This window comes from Euprymna scolopes, chromosome 17, assembly GCF_053919585.1.
Source record: "Euprymna scolopes isolate OS-2025 chromosome 17, ASM5391958v1, whole genome shotgun sequence".
Classification (NCBI taxonomy): domain Eukaryota; kingdom Metazoa; phylum Mollusca; class Cephalopoda; order Sepiida; family Sepiolidae; genus Euprymna; species Euprymna scolopes.
The window spans coordinates 36,940,228-36,955,227 of record NC_136498.1 but is presented as its reverse complement, the minus strand read 5'-3'; the positions used below and the strand labels follow the sequence as shown (position 1 = coordinate 36,955,227).

At 32.0% G+C, this 15,000-nt stretch overlaps 1 protein-coding gene and 1 pseudogene across 12 annotated transcripts in view; both read left to right on the top strand.

The window, feature by feature from the left end:
* The window catches only part of LOC145296730 (receptor-type tyrosine-protein phosphatase T-like), a 934,355-nt gene that overhangs the window by 26,189 nt on the left and 893,166 nt on the right, over nt 1-15,000 (top strand). The window lies entirely within an intron of this gene.
* LOC145297134 (U2 spliceosomal RNA) lies at nt 3,366-3,527 on the top strand (annotated as a pseudogene).

Genomic DNA, 15,000 nt, shown 5'->3' with positions numbered 1-15,000 from the left:
AGAGAGAGAGAAGTTAAATATTTAATATATATAAATTAAATATATATATATATATATAATTTATATATGAACGCATATATAAATATACAAGACTATATGTATGTTTAAAATTTATATACATATATACATTATGATTAAAAATATATGGATGCTTTGTTATATATACTTATATACATGCGCACATATATATGAATATGTATATATATATATATATATATATATATATCCTTTATATATTTTTATATTCATATTGATGTTTGATCAATACAGCTGTGGGACCATACTTTAATATACCGTTTTGCTTTTAACTACCTGAAACAGTGGTTTATGTTAAACAACTAATAATCCCTTAAATTTACATAGGGATTAATGTAAATTTGAGGGATCAAGTTGATGGATTGATTGCAGGTTATGAAATGACTTACTGACTTAATAGTTTTCCAACGAATGATGAAGAATATAGAAATCTTTTATATGATTTTAAAGGTTAAATGCTGTCAATACACACACACACACACACGCACACACATATATATATATGATTGTTAAAAACGTTAAATATATATATATGTATGTATATGCATATATATATATATATATATATATATATATATATATATATATATATATATATATATATATATATATATGAAGACTGAAGGATCGGCCGAAAATTATGTACTTATAAAAAAAGTTTTTTTAATTTTTTTTCATAATATTATTATTTTGTATTCCTGCACGTCACCAATTAAAAACGAATAAAGAAAAGTGTTTATACTTTTCGCATTCTATTTTATTCATATATATATATATATATATATATATATATATATATATATATATATATATATATATATATATATATGTATGTATATAGATAATTATTTCCACAGTCACTGAATATCGCAGACTGTTTCTTGTGTTTGGTTCTGTTGCTTACGTAGCGAAATACTCGCTCAATCTGCAAGAGATTCCAGTTGGAAATCTTGAGTTCGGATGTATTCACCTGATGTCCAAAAGAGGGCGTAATACTCGTCTTGGCTTTTCGGTTTATTGTGATTCGTCTAAGTAACGCTATTGTTGGATTGTGAGAATAATATATCATCTTTCACATTCTAAAATACTTAAGTGCAAATTCCCCAGCCGGGAACGGCATAGCAGAGCGATGCGATCGATGTGTGAGGTGTATCGCGTTTAGAATGCACTGTTCAATACCAGAGGCGGTCTACTGGTAAAACGTGACTCCAAAAGACAACGAGCCTTCTTTGACCTCACCAGTCAATGCTATATATTGGTACGAGATCCGGGTGAAAGGAATCGACGTTATGGCCCCAGTAGCAGGTCCCTGGGATGGTCATACTGAATTGGAGATTACGTGTGGGTAAAGGCACCAGAGAATCGGTGTACCACGAAATTTTGCCAGAGTCGGGTAACCGAGATAATCAGTCCACAATCCGTCTTGGCGGATGAGATGCCCCGACACTTGATGGAACTACGATCTCGATACTGTGTACCCTCGCTAGAAGATAACGAAAGCACAACATCATTGGAGAGCATGTCGGAAAGTCTGATATCCGATGACGAAACAGACTGTGAAGATGGTCATGAGGCAGGAGTAGAAGACACGCTTGCTCCTGATGAAGCCCACGGTTATGAAGAGGGTCCACACTTGCACCCGACAAATAAGACCACCGCCGGGAAGAAGCCTATGTGATCATCAGATCAGGGTCGGGGTAATAGAACTGAACAACACTACTGAGGTTACAAAATGAGATGTACAGGAACCACCGCCATTTGAACCAGAAATCCGTCCAGTACAAGAAAAGGAGAGAAGGGAAGAAAAATGTGCAAATCGTGGTAGTGTCGCAATTAAAAGGCTGTATATAATGACGTTTTTTTTTGCGAGTGGTTGGGAATTTTGTGACCAATACGAGTTGAAACATCAAGAGAATATTGCTTTACGCAATAAGAGTTTGTTTTTATATGCTTTAGTACGAACGAGAGATTTTTTTTCTTAGAGTTAAAACATTAATTTCAACACCTCACCCCCACACACACGTACAAAAACATATATATATATATATATATATATATATATATATATATATATATATATATAAATTGTGTATTAATCAATTTAACAAGTTTGCAATCGTTTAGGAACGTAAGTAAACCACTAAAAATATACACCGTCATAATTTTAGTTTTTTATATTATACCTAGAAAAATATTTCTACTTATCATATTTTAGTACAAAAATATTTCTTGTTTATCATACATTAGAACATTTTGGAGTATTTATCATACGTTAGAAAAAAGTTCTTTAACGTCGTTTTGCTTTCTAACGTTTGTTAAAAAATATACTAATTTCAGATGCTGAACACATTCTTTTAATATCTCTTTCACTAGCGCAATTACTTCGACTTCTCTTACATTAGATCGGTGATTTTCGAACTACTATTTTATGCGCCTCATGCCTCTTCTCAATGTCAAATAATTTACATATTTGTAATATCCCAGTTTATTTTACCATCTTTCATAAACCTTGATTTGTATTTGATTATATGCAAGCGACTCTATAAGTCACTCGGTTGGTCGGTCGGTCGGTCGGTCGGTCGGTCCGCTGTCGGTCTGTCCGTAACACATTTGTGCTTGGACTTTTTTGGTTTAGATCAAAGGTTTGTTGTTAATAGATGCTGTTCTTAGCTCTTTAAGCTTTTCTGGGGGTTTTGGCCAAGAGCAAAGTTTAGTATCTGTTCCGGCAGATACTGCAAGAAAAGACGATATGTGGGGGCGACGCCACATATAAGACCTTGGTCAATGTGGGGGCAACCATTCATACCACTTGTCACTATCCAGCTCCCCTACTCCCCAGGGAGTTGGTCCCCATTTCCTTTCACTACTCACATTAAAAATCGGCTTTGTGCCTCATTTAATCCTACAGGGAGCAAATAAATACAACTTTTCTTGGCCAAGATCAAAGTGTAGTATCCGTTCAGGCAGATACTGCAAGCAAATAGCATATGTGGGGGCAACTCTACATATAACACCTTGGTCAATGTAGGGGAAACCCTTCATACCAATTGTCACTATCGAGTTCCCCTACTCCCCGGGGAGCTGGCCCCCATTCCCCCTTAACTCCTCACATTAAAAATCGGCCCTGTGCCTTATTTGCTCGGCGGGGGAGCAAATAAATACTAACTCCACATTGTAAGACCTTGATCAATGTAGGGGCAACCCTTCATACCAATTGTCACTATCCAGCTCCCCTACTCCCCGGGGAGTTTGTCCCCATTTCCCCTTCACTCCTAACATTAAAAACCGGCCCTGTGCCTAATTTGCTCGGTGGGGGAGCAAATAAATACAGCTTTTCTTGGCCTTTTGGCCAAGATCAATGTGTTGTATCTGTTCTTACTACATGCTGTACTTATGTTTGTAACTATGATATAAAGTGGGGGATCTCTTTTCTGTATCAATTTGATGTAAAATGGTCATTCACTTGACAACCAGTCAGTCTCAAAGCCATTCAAGTCATTCTCCACATTATTCAATTTATTTTAGAAGGATTCCCGTTATTTTTAAGGCCTTGAAGTTTTAGGATACGTTGAATCTCTACGGTTCCAGATGAGCATTTTCTGAAGATAGCGGTTTCAATCCTACCCAAAGCCTACCAGAGGCTTACTTGGCCACAACGTGGTGAGACGACGACAACTACAGATAGTAGTGATTGCTGAGAATGCAGTTAGGGGATTCGAAGTTCCTATCCGTCGCTGTTACCACCTGACGAAGGCCAGGGGAATAGTTGTTCGAAACGTCGTGAAACAACAACTAATAAAGATGAGAATAATAGGCCGCAATAAAATAAATTAATAGGATTGAATATATTCTACATTTTCAAAGAAATTACGCACTATGCATATTTTATTTTCCGATCTGGAGTTGCTTCATATGTAGTTGTCTTGTTTTTAAAAAATAAAGTTTGCAAGAGTAAATCGCGTATGGTTGCGTTAAGGGCTTAGTTGTAAGTCGATAAAAGGGACTGCAGATCCATAAATCGATGTAACCATGAATTCCATTGCTGTTGATGGCTGCTATTTTTTAGACTGAATTCTCATAATGTTATAATATGTTGTTGTGTATAAATTTGACCATTCTTTTATAATGTAAAAATTAGACGATATTTGCAAAATGTGAAGTCGGGATTACTACATTATATGTTACATAAGGTAAAATGTGTACATAATTGCAGATGACATTATGCATGTATTTTCATCCCTATTTAAAGTTACATTTGTGCTATGGTTGAAATTTCTGGCATTCAAGATATACATTGTTTTTTTGTCTTTCATAAGCGAGGGGAATATATAAGAAATGTATACAGCATCATCTTCCCATTTGATGAGTTTAATATCAGTTATAAAATAACGTCTATTTCTCTCCTTATCTTTCTCTTACTCTCCCTTCCTACTTACTTATCTATCTACCTAACCATCGGTTCTTAAAACAAAGTAGGCATGTTCTGTGTGACGCCATTCTCACATACAACAATCTTTTGTTCGGACTAATAGAAACATTCTTCGGAGAAAAGAATAAAAAATAAAATATTGTTTTTTAAAAAATTATCACAAAATCAGTATCTTTAATGATAAATGAGTAGTTGTATATCGTAATATATGTGGTTAAGAAAATAGGTAATACCGGTCCACAATTAGCGGATTCTTATTATTATTATTATTATGATTATTATTATTATTATTATTATTATTATTATTATTATTATTATTATTATTATTATTGTCTTCTGCATCTTCTCTATCTTTGATCTTGATCTTTGAAGCTCCTTGTTTGGAGATGGGATTGAGGGAAGTTCTCTGAGAATGAATCGCATCTCTTTTTAGAGAGACGTTGGTAAACGAAATCATAATTATTATTATCAGAAATTATTTTGTGGGAGATTTTTTAATGAAAACAAGAGTTCCCAAAACTAAACACCGAAGGTAGCACTTCTAAGTACTTTCAATTAAAACATGCTCTTCTTTCGCATGAGAATTAGTTTCTACATCTTCATGTGATATGCGAGTTTTGAATACAGTCAATTCGTTTATCGACCACAATATAGTTTGTGTCGTTATATTACAATGGTTGATGTTACATCTTTGTTTACTTTGTGGGTGGATTTTCCTTCAACTATAAAGGATATAAGTCTTGCTGCGGGTTCACAGCACAATTCCGTATACGCGTAGAACTCAAAGAACGTTGTATACTCTCTTACGGTTCACGACTACTTAAAGAAATATAAAACAATCTTGGTGTTTTCATTTGGAAATTTATTTACTCAATCCATATCTCTCTCTTTCTGTCTCTCACTCTCTTTCTCTCTCCCTCTCTCTCTCTCTCTCTCTCTCTCTCTCTATATATATATATATATATATATATATATATATATATATATATGGGTATGTATGTATTCGCATGTACATTAGTGTTTGCGTGAATATGTGTGCATAAAGAATGTAACGAACTATATCTGGGAAGCAAAAAACGCACGAATACGATAACTTTAAAGGAGAATGAGACGCGAGGCGAATTATGAAAGCAGCACAAAAATCTGAAAAAGGAATAAAATATTTCTCATTAATTGCGTTCAGAAGAACTGACAGAAAAAAACCCCAGAAAACAACAGTTAAAAAGAAGTAAATGACAAAATGTTTTCACTGGAAATATCTATTTCGAGATAGAAAAGATGAGACAACACATAAAGTATTTATAAAAATCATACATTTACACCAATAAAAAAGTATTAGTTGCATAAGAAATTTTAAAATGTTTAAGATGTACAAATCAAAAATAATACGTCAATGTATACTCTTGTATATATTCATATATTAGATGTTCTCATAGTCTATGTACATGTATCTTTCTATCCAACTTCTTTATTTATTTCTCTTTCTCTCTCTTTCTCTCTGTCCTTATATATATATATATATATATATATATATATATATGAAAATATAATATATGTATATATATATATATATATGAACAGGTTCATATATATATAAATATATATATGAACATGTTCATATATATATATATATATATATATATATATATATATATATATATATATATATATATATATATATAGGTTCAGGGACTCTAAAAAAATAATTTGAAAGTTTTACAAATCGACATTGACACATGGGAAGAACTTACTCTGCACAGGCCGAAGTTGCGAAAGCTTGGACGTGAAAGCTGTGAGGCACTAGCGAAAATAAAGCAAGGCCATAGAAATCTGAAGCAAGAGCTTAACAATGTTTTAATTAATGGACTTAACCGTGACACACAGAGCTGGAAATGCGACACGTTTGAGCGAGTGCTTTTGTCAAAAGCTTGCTACGTCTACGACCTTAAGTCGCACAAACCTCCTGTTCAGGTCATCTTTGCACTTATTAGTCCGAACCAAACGATATGTTTTATACGCAGCAAAGTTACCAAGTGTAGTGCTGATTTGACAAGGATGTGATTGTACATATGTATACCCTTCCACCTCCAGAGGAAGTCAACTAAGTGAAAATTGGTCAATCTGTATGTCACATCTTCTTCAAGATATGCAAATGGCAGATGGTATGGACGACGAGATTGGGAGAACTCAATGTAGCAGCGATAATCTGGAAAGATGCTGCAGTTATCATATATATATATATATATATATATATATATATATATATATATATATATATATATATATATATATATATATATATCGTTTTTTCTCCTAATAGTGTATAGTGGAAAAATAACAGATATTCTTTATAGAATGTATCATAAATATGGCGTGATAATTGTAACTTCTAAGTATGAAGCATTTCCATTACATGGAAATGTGCTTAGTACTTTAGTCATTTACATCTAGATCAGCAGTAAATGAAAAGTTACATTTTACCAAACATTGTAAAGCAACTATGTTTCTAGGCATATAGAATACATGTGTTATATTATCTACAGTTGAATTTGACAACAGGTCATTCGCAAGTGCTGCAGGTATAATACATTTTCAAAAACATTAAAGAAGTTTTGTATAACAAACACTAATCTAGGAGGACAATCAATCAATAATATGTATTGTAAATAAAAACACATACTACCATGGAATAGCCAATCTTGTTTTTATTACATTTACTACATTTTAGAATAAGTTGAAAGCGTATCTATTAAACTGGAATACTCTCAGAGCAAATACATAATAGCTTATTTCCAGACAAAAAGACACGTGACTACATGAGTTGTGAGTTTGGGAAACTGTTATGTGTTCGGAATATTGCAGACATTTTTCTTTCTCTCTACGCTATGTTATTCAGTGCAGGTTCTTGACTAAGCTTTAACTTCCTTTTCGCCTGTAAGATATTCACAGACATATTTAATCTACATAAAACCACAGCAAGTTTATTTCTTTCCTTTACTTTCGGCAGAAACGAAACGGAACTTCTATGAAATATGTGTTACCATACAACATATAATCGTTTCCTCAAGTGACTAAAGTGTGGCCGTTTTAAAGTCTAATGTAAAAGAAATCATGGTAAACCGTCTTTTTATGTGAATCCTTATTGTAAGGAAATTGCTATTGTGTCACCTAAATGTTCGTTCTCTTATAGCGCCGAACAACGCTAAATGATTATTACATGAATTTTTTCTTGGAACTTAGGATTTGATAACTGCTGATATTGCATTGCAAATGTATTTATAATCATTACATATACAAACTTGTAAGACAATTTTTTTTTATCATTTCAGTAACACACGTAACTTCCGAATTTAATGGGTGACTTCTCTCGTATATTAATATAGGGTGACCCAAAAACGGAGGGCATGCAATTGTTTTTCTGAGCATTTTACAGTCAACGGAGAAAAACGGCCACAGAACCTAGCCTTCTGATGTGATGTTTTGAATATAATAAACTAGTTATGACCAAAGTTTCATTTCATTCGGACAAAACACTAAGAAACGGGGCCTAATTAGAGTTGGGACCTGTTCTTTTTTGGGGCATCCTGTATATCATAAACATTAACTTGTTTCACATTTTATATATATATATATATATATATATATATATATATATATATATATATATATATATGATCTATCCCCACGCGTATACTATTTTATGTAACCATATCTTTAGTTTAGTAAAGGCTTTTACTTTGTCGATTACTTTTTTGTAAAAATGTGATTTTGTAGAATCCGTTAACTTGCTGATTTATTCATGTGATTCGTCGTTTTTGCAGTTATTCGTCGAGCAGGAGGAAACAGTAATACAGCAGAATTTATATGCTGAAGATTTTGAGCTAGATTAACATACACACACACACACACACATATATATATATATATATACATATATACCAATATACATACATATATACATATGTGTGAGTTTCTGTATAATCACCTTCATACAGTTGTTTCCTCGTAAACAACTCGGCAGTTAACCCAAGTTTTACATGCGTATCTCTGCAAGAAACTCGAAAACCGAACGACGGATCACAGACGATATGTTTATAAACCATCTACTTCAACTATTGTGGGAAAGTTGTCCATTCCGATTATATATCCAACACAATGAAATCCATAGTGACTAAAACGTAAATATAACATTTCTAACAAGCATGCTAGAATGTTTCTTTGACACTCCGTAATTATCTGTCAATTTATTAGATACATTAAGTTAGTATTTGTATAGTTGAGTAAAGTATGAATAGATTTGCATGACACAATGTATCAAAGACTTACTTGATTATACGTGTTATCACGCAGTTTCTCGTATCCTATAGTTATTTTCGGACAAAGACATGTCTATAACTGATAGCAACGCAAATTCTACGATATAATACAAAACCAAACATCGACCTTAATTCTTACTTGATTAAAGACACTTTATTAAAGACCAGATTTTTTTCTACTTGACTAATCACGCGAAGTTAACCGAAATTATAAGCAAGAAATGAACAGCTTCGACGGAAACATGACTAACCTGATTTAGAAAAGGTGCAGAAACCTAAAGTGGAAACACCGTACTTTTTATTGACCCTCTAGAATGTACAATTGTAATAAAACATGTGTGCGTAGTTTTGGAAGTGCTAAATCGGGAAGCTTTATTACAGCTTTGTTCCATTTAGAGCCTATTTCGTTGACTTCTTGCTGGTGTTCACTGCAGCGAACAGTATATATAGAAACAACGTTCCCATTAATATTTTTTTTTTATTTTATTTTATTTTTTTCCTGGATATGTCAAATGAGTTGCAAACTGCACCGTTATAATGTCTTAACAAATGCATTAATTACCTGAATGTTTAATCTGTCTAATGCAAATATTGACTAACAAAGCAACTGTTGGTCCATTGAAATCTTCCTTACAAAAAAACTATCAATATCCATTGGCGTCTCTTGTTCACCAAGAGGATGCAATTGATGTCAGCATATTAAAAATGATAGATTCGTAAATTTCAGAATGCGGAGAAGGATCTGAGTGACAGAGCGTTCTCTGAACTTTACGACCAAGGCATTAAACGGTTAGCCAACGCGTATTTAGAATGGTGATCACTATGTAGAAAAAGCAATCCGACGTACAACAACTATTTGTTTCAATGAGATCAGCCTTGTATTAATAGATTTTCAACGTATTTTTTTTAGGTTAGAACATATGCCGACTTACTTTTAGAACGAATCATTTCTATATTTATAGATATTTATTTTTAACTTAAGAATCAACCCGTATAGAGGTCAATAGACCACTCGAGGATAAGGGTTAAAATGTATGCAGTAGAAATTGGACAATATAGTAATCGTTAGTAATGGAAATTCGGTAAATTTGTAAACTTATATGGAACGGCTCATCAAAAACTTGAAGACAACCATATTGTAGTAGCTGGAAAGTAGGAAAACAGAAGACAGTTCCATAGGCGTTCAGTTCTAAGAAAGAAGCTTTGCTCATGGAATCTATGTTTACGTTTTGACACAGAAAAAGGGTGATGGAAATTAGTGATAGTGTTTTCCGCTAGATGGGTGTTTATTGTGAAAGTTTGGGGGTGCATAGATTAAAGCTCAGCCAAGCACTAGCCATGAAAATAACGATGAAGCAGAGAAACCTCGCAACATGCCTTCTGTGAGAAAGAGGTTGCAGGGAAGGGAAAAGGGCATCCACTACGAGGCTACGAGGCCTATTTTGAACTCTGTAAAGGCAGGATAAGTTCTTTCTTCTCATATTCTCTCATTTGTTCAAATTTCTAAAGGGAGGAAAACTAATTAACGCGAAGTGACTAACAGTTCTCGCTAGCTTTTGCTTTACAAATATGAGTGGAAAAAGTGTGATCAACATATACTGTTAATGTTATGAGCGTCTGCTCTTCTTCTATCTTCCTCACATGATAAAATACTCATGTTCATGATACCCTTTCATTTTTATATTAAACATTGCATGACCAAAATTTCTTACGTCTCGATTAGTGCATTATTTTCTTATATGCACTTAAAATTGTAACTCTATGCGCTTGCGTACTGCACTCTGTTATTTATGCTTTCTCCATCCATCATGCCTGTCTTGCATTCTTATATAGGTAGAGACCGATTATATATAACTGCCATTTGTCATCATAAGGTATTGAAACGAATAAAAAAGCAGCATAATACACTGTTTAGCATCATAGACATTTACTATTAAAATAAGCTATTTATCTATAAGGCATCGTATCATTTAATCGGTGGCATTTAATTTAGACACACGGGCAGACAGCCAATCAGCCATTGTAACTAAATTGTTAGATGCAGCTGCGCAAATATATTCCTCGAGAAAATTCAAAGATAACCGAAAAAAAGAGCAATAGGTAAAAATAACGATTACAATTTTTTTTCTTCTTCGAATAGATTTTAAATACTACAAATAATTCTACATCTTCAGAGAAATGTGTACTTTTCTTCTTTTAAGAAAACTATAGCTAAACTTAAATAAAAAAAACAGACGTCTCAGAAATAAGAGATGAACACTCCCTGACGTTCCTACATATGACTAAAAAATACTGATATCACTGTGCACATATATGTACATAGTAGACTCTCTTTCTCATATGCATAGATATTACAAATGTTATGAGATTTTTATGAGGACTATTTTGTTTAAATTTAAATACTAATTTCAATATGCTGCTGTAACGTTATCATCTTATTGCAAAATATATGAGACGACGACATCCGCATAACTAATAGCACAATATGTACAATTACAAAATATATAAAAAAAAAAAAATAGTAAATTAGAGCTAATCAGCTGTAGACTATCTATCGATAAATGATAAGTTAATAAATTAAGAACACAAATCCAATTCCGCTCGCTTTGGTGTAAGATTTCGTACATTATTAAAGGATTAAAGAACAGCATCCGATCGACAGTAAAATCAAAATGTTCGTAGGGAATAGTATTCAGTTTCAGTAAACAGTATTATAAGCGTTATTTGCGCATCTTTAAACATTAAAATATGAGGATGATTGTAGTAATTACATTTTTAACGGCTGCAAAAAACATATTTCAAGACATGTGACGTAAACACCGCACAAGTTTAGAAGTCGAAGGTATTTGTTTATATGTAATGAGGAAAAATAACACATATTGTATTATTTGATTTCTCTACTTACACTCACCCCCACGCACACACACACACACATATATATATATATATATATATATATATATATATATATATATATATATATATATATATATATATACATACGTATACACACATGCATATATATATATATATATATATATATATATATATATATATATATATATATATATATATATATAATTAATACGCAATATCGGGGTAAGATTTTAAATATCGTAATCCTTGAGAAAAGACGTGTATACTCCATAATTAAGAGTAAGATATGTTTTCAAATAAATAAGGCAGAAACAAGAAGAGAACAATAAAGGTCGGGAAGTCACTCAACATTCCATTTAAAGATCTTGGAGACTATCCGCGTTTGGGTCAGTAAACCTTCTCTATGTAAACGGAGGGAATGTATCTTGGGTTTTAGCGTGATTCGTCTCTAGGTTCGTCGAAATTTATCAAAACATTGCTTTGTTTAAATAACTTCCCCACCTTTTCCCACACACAACAGTACTTACTAAAAATGTATATATTTTTGATTTAACTTTTATTTAAATCCCTCAGTACAGCTGCGAGAAGGCAAGGGCAAATACGGTCAGATGACTACATTTTTTTATTTTCATTTTATCTTCTCCATTCCATTTACTTTATTGCAAAACGAATTTTACTTTTAACAATGAATCATAAAAGCAAAAAAAGTCACCCTTTCGTTATTGTGATATATATATATATATATGTATATATATATATATATATATATATATATATATATATATATATATATGCATCTAGACCGAAATTTATTTCTGAAATAGGTATGTTAGAGTTTATATATATATATATATGCATATATATATATATATACATATATATGCATATATACACACATGTATATATACACACACATATATACACATACACATACATACACATATATATATACATATATATATGCATATATATACACATGTATATACACACACATATATATATATATACACCCACACCCACACGCATATATATATACATATATGCATATATATACACATGTATACACACGCACACACAAACATACATATATATATATATATATATATATATATATATATATATATATATATATATATATATATACAGATTTGGATAAGAAGCGGGGTGATATTTTACATGAATCATATATTTTATCCTTAATTGCGAGGCACGGACATATTTTATGGTACCTGGTATATAGTAAAATCTCTATATGTGTACATATATATGTGTATGTACATATATATATATACACACACGTATACATATATATGTGTGTTTGTGTGTATGTGTGGGTGTTTGTGTGTGTAATGTAATTTGTGCATTGTATTATCATTCGTGCAAAATATCTGCAGCCGTTAAAATATATTTCATTAATGTGTTATCTCCTCATAGAAAATATGTTTATTTTTTTTATGTTCTTTCATTTGTTGCTTCACGTTTACACATTGATCTTGTGTGAGTTCAAATTTAAAATCCGCCCAAAGTCCTTTGAGAAATTCCAGTTTCGTCACTTTCCACACTATATATTTCAAATCTAAAAAAATGCACTGAATAAAATCCATCAGATGTTGATAAATGATCCAAAGGCGTTGCACACAATTTCATTTCCGTTGGTCTGTTTTGCAAGAAAGCAATACCGGCTAATTCTATTATCTTTAGACACTGTAGGCAGATTTTATAGAAAAATTAGTTTTGCCTATTGTGAAGAAAGATAATGTTACACTGACTTCGTCGGTTTTAAGATTTTTTGAAAATCCTCTTCGTTTAATATTTGGAAATGGGGGTGCTACTATTAAACAAGGATTTGCATAGATATATGTGTAAATATATATATATATATATATATATATATATATGTATATATATATATACATACATCATATATATTTACATATATATTTATATATATATATATATATATATATATCTTTGTATATTTGGGTAACAATTAACATCTTAATCATATATCATTGAATGAAATAGACTAGCATTTCAAGGGGGGTTGACCGGGTGTTTGAAGGTGTGTGTGTTGAGCATAAAAAAGTGGGAGTAGGAAGGCAGGCACGAACCTGTACCGTACAGGAGGAACAGAACGGGGGAAACGTGACGTCTTTGTTGTTACAACAACCGCCAAACCGGAAGCGGCGTGGGTTTTAATCAAGGTTAGACAATCGAAAGGAAAGGATGACTTTCGAAAATATTGGCGAAAAATTTGATCCCCCTGTAGAAAAGTGCCTAGTTAAAGGTTAAGAAGTTAATGTTTTTAACCAATTTTCCGATATTTGTCGTCTGAAAACTCGAAGTTTAAAACGATACTGATTTTGTAAAAATCCGTCGCCTCTATCGAAAGTTTTATGCAAACATAAATACATACATACATTTATATATTGGTAACTCAAATTTTCGACCCAAACCGATTAAAAAGTTTGCCCTATTTCTGAGTATCCGTTATGTAAAATTTAAAATGTTTAGACCAGAAAATGTCTGAATAATTTGATAGAGATCGAAGCGGTCAAATACTTTTAGTTTTAACCACTATTATGACACTTTAACATTTATTATTTTGAACTCAAATCAAGGTATAAACTTAGATCCATGTCCAAGGAACTATATCCAAAATGGCAAGTGTTTAAACCCAAAATTGGTGAAGGAGTTTGGTAGAGTTCTAAAACTTTAAATCGTTGAACTTTGACCCCTTAACAGCCAGATTTCTGGCCGCAGACAGATTACAAAGATTTTCCGAAATCGCAGTATCCTGTATATCAAATTTTGAGTCAGTAGACTGACAATTGATAGAGTTATTGTGTAGGGAGTAGGGAAATGTACACACACACAAACAAACAGACAAACAGACACTTTCACATATATATGCATATATATATATATACTACTTATTATATATATATTTATATATATACTACTTATTATATATATATATACATATATGTATATATATATATATATATATATATATATATATATATATATATATATATATACTTATTTTATACATATTCAAACGGTTCCAATATGGTGATCAATTAGATATTAGGACTACTTAGTAGTTGATCGCAGCCCACCTATGTGCTGATTCTTTGAGTCGTCTTACTTCCCCACGTTATTTTCTGACTATATTTTTCCTTTGTCTAATAAAGATAGATGTTTCCCTTTTTTATCCATATGTTATACGCTCCTATTCGATCTTTCCACCTATTAGGATTTTCTGTGTTTTCTAACCGTATATTTTGTAAACGACATGTCTCACATTTGTTTAGTATTCACATTTACTCGAGACATCAT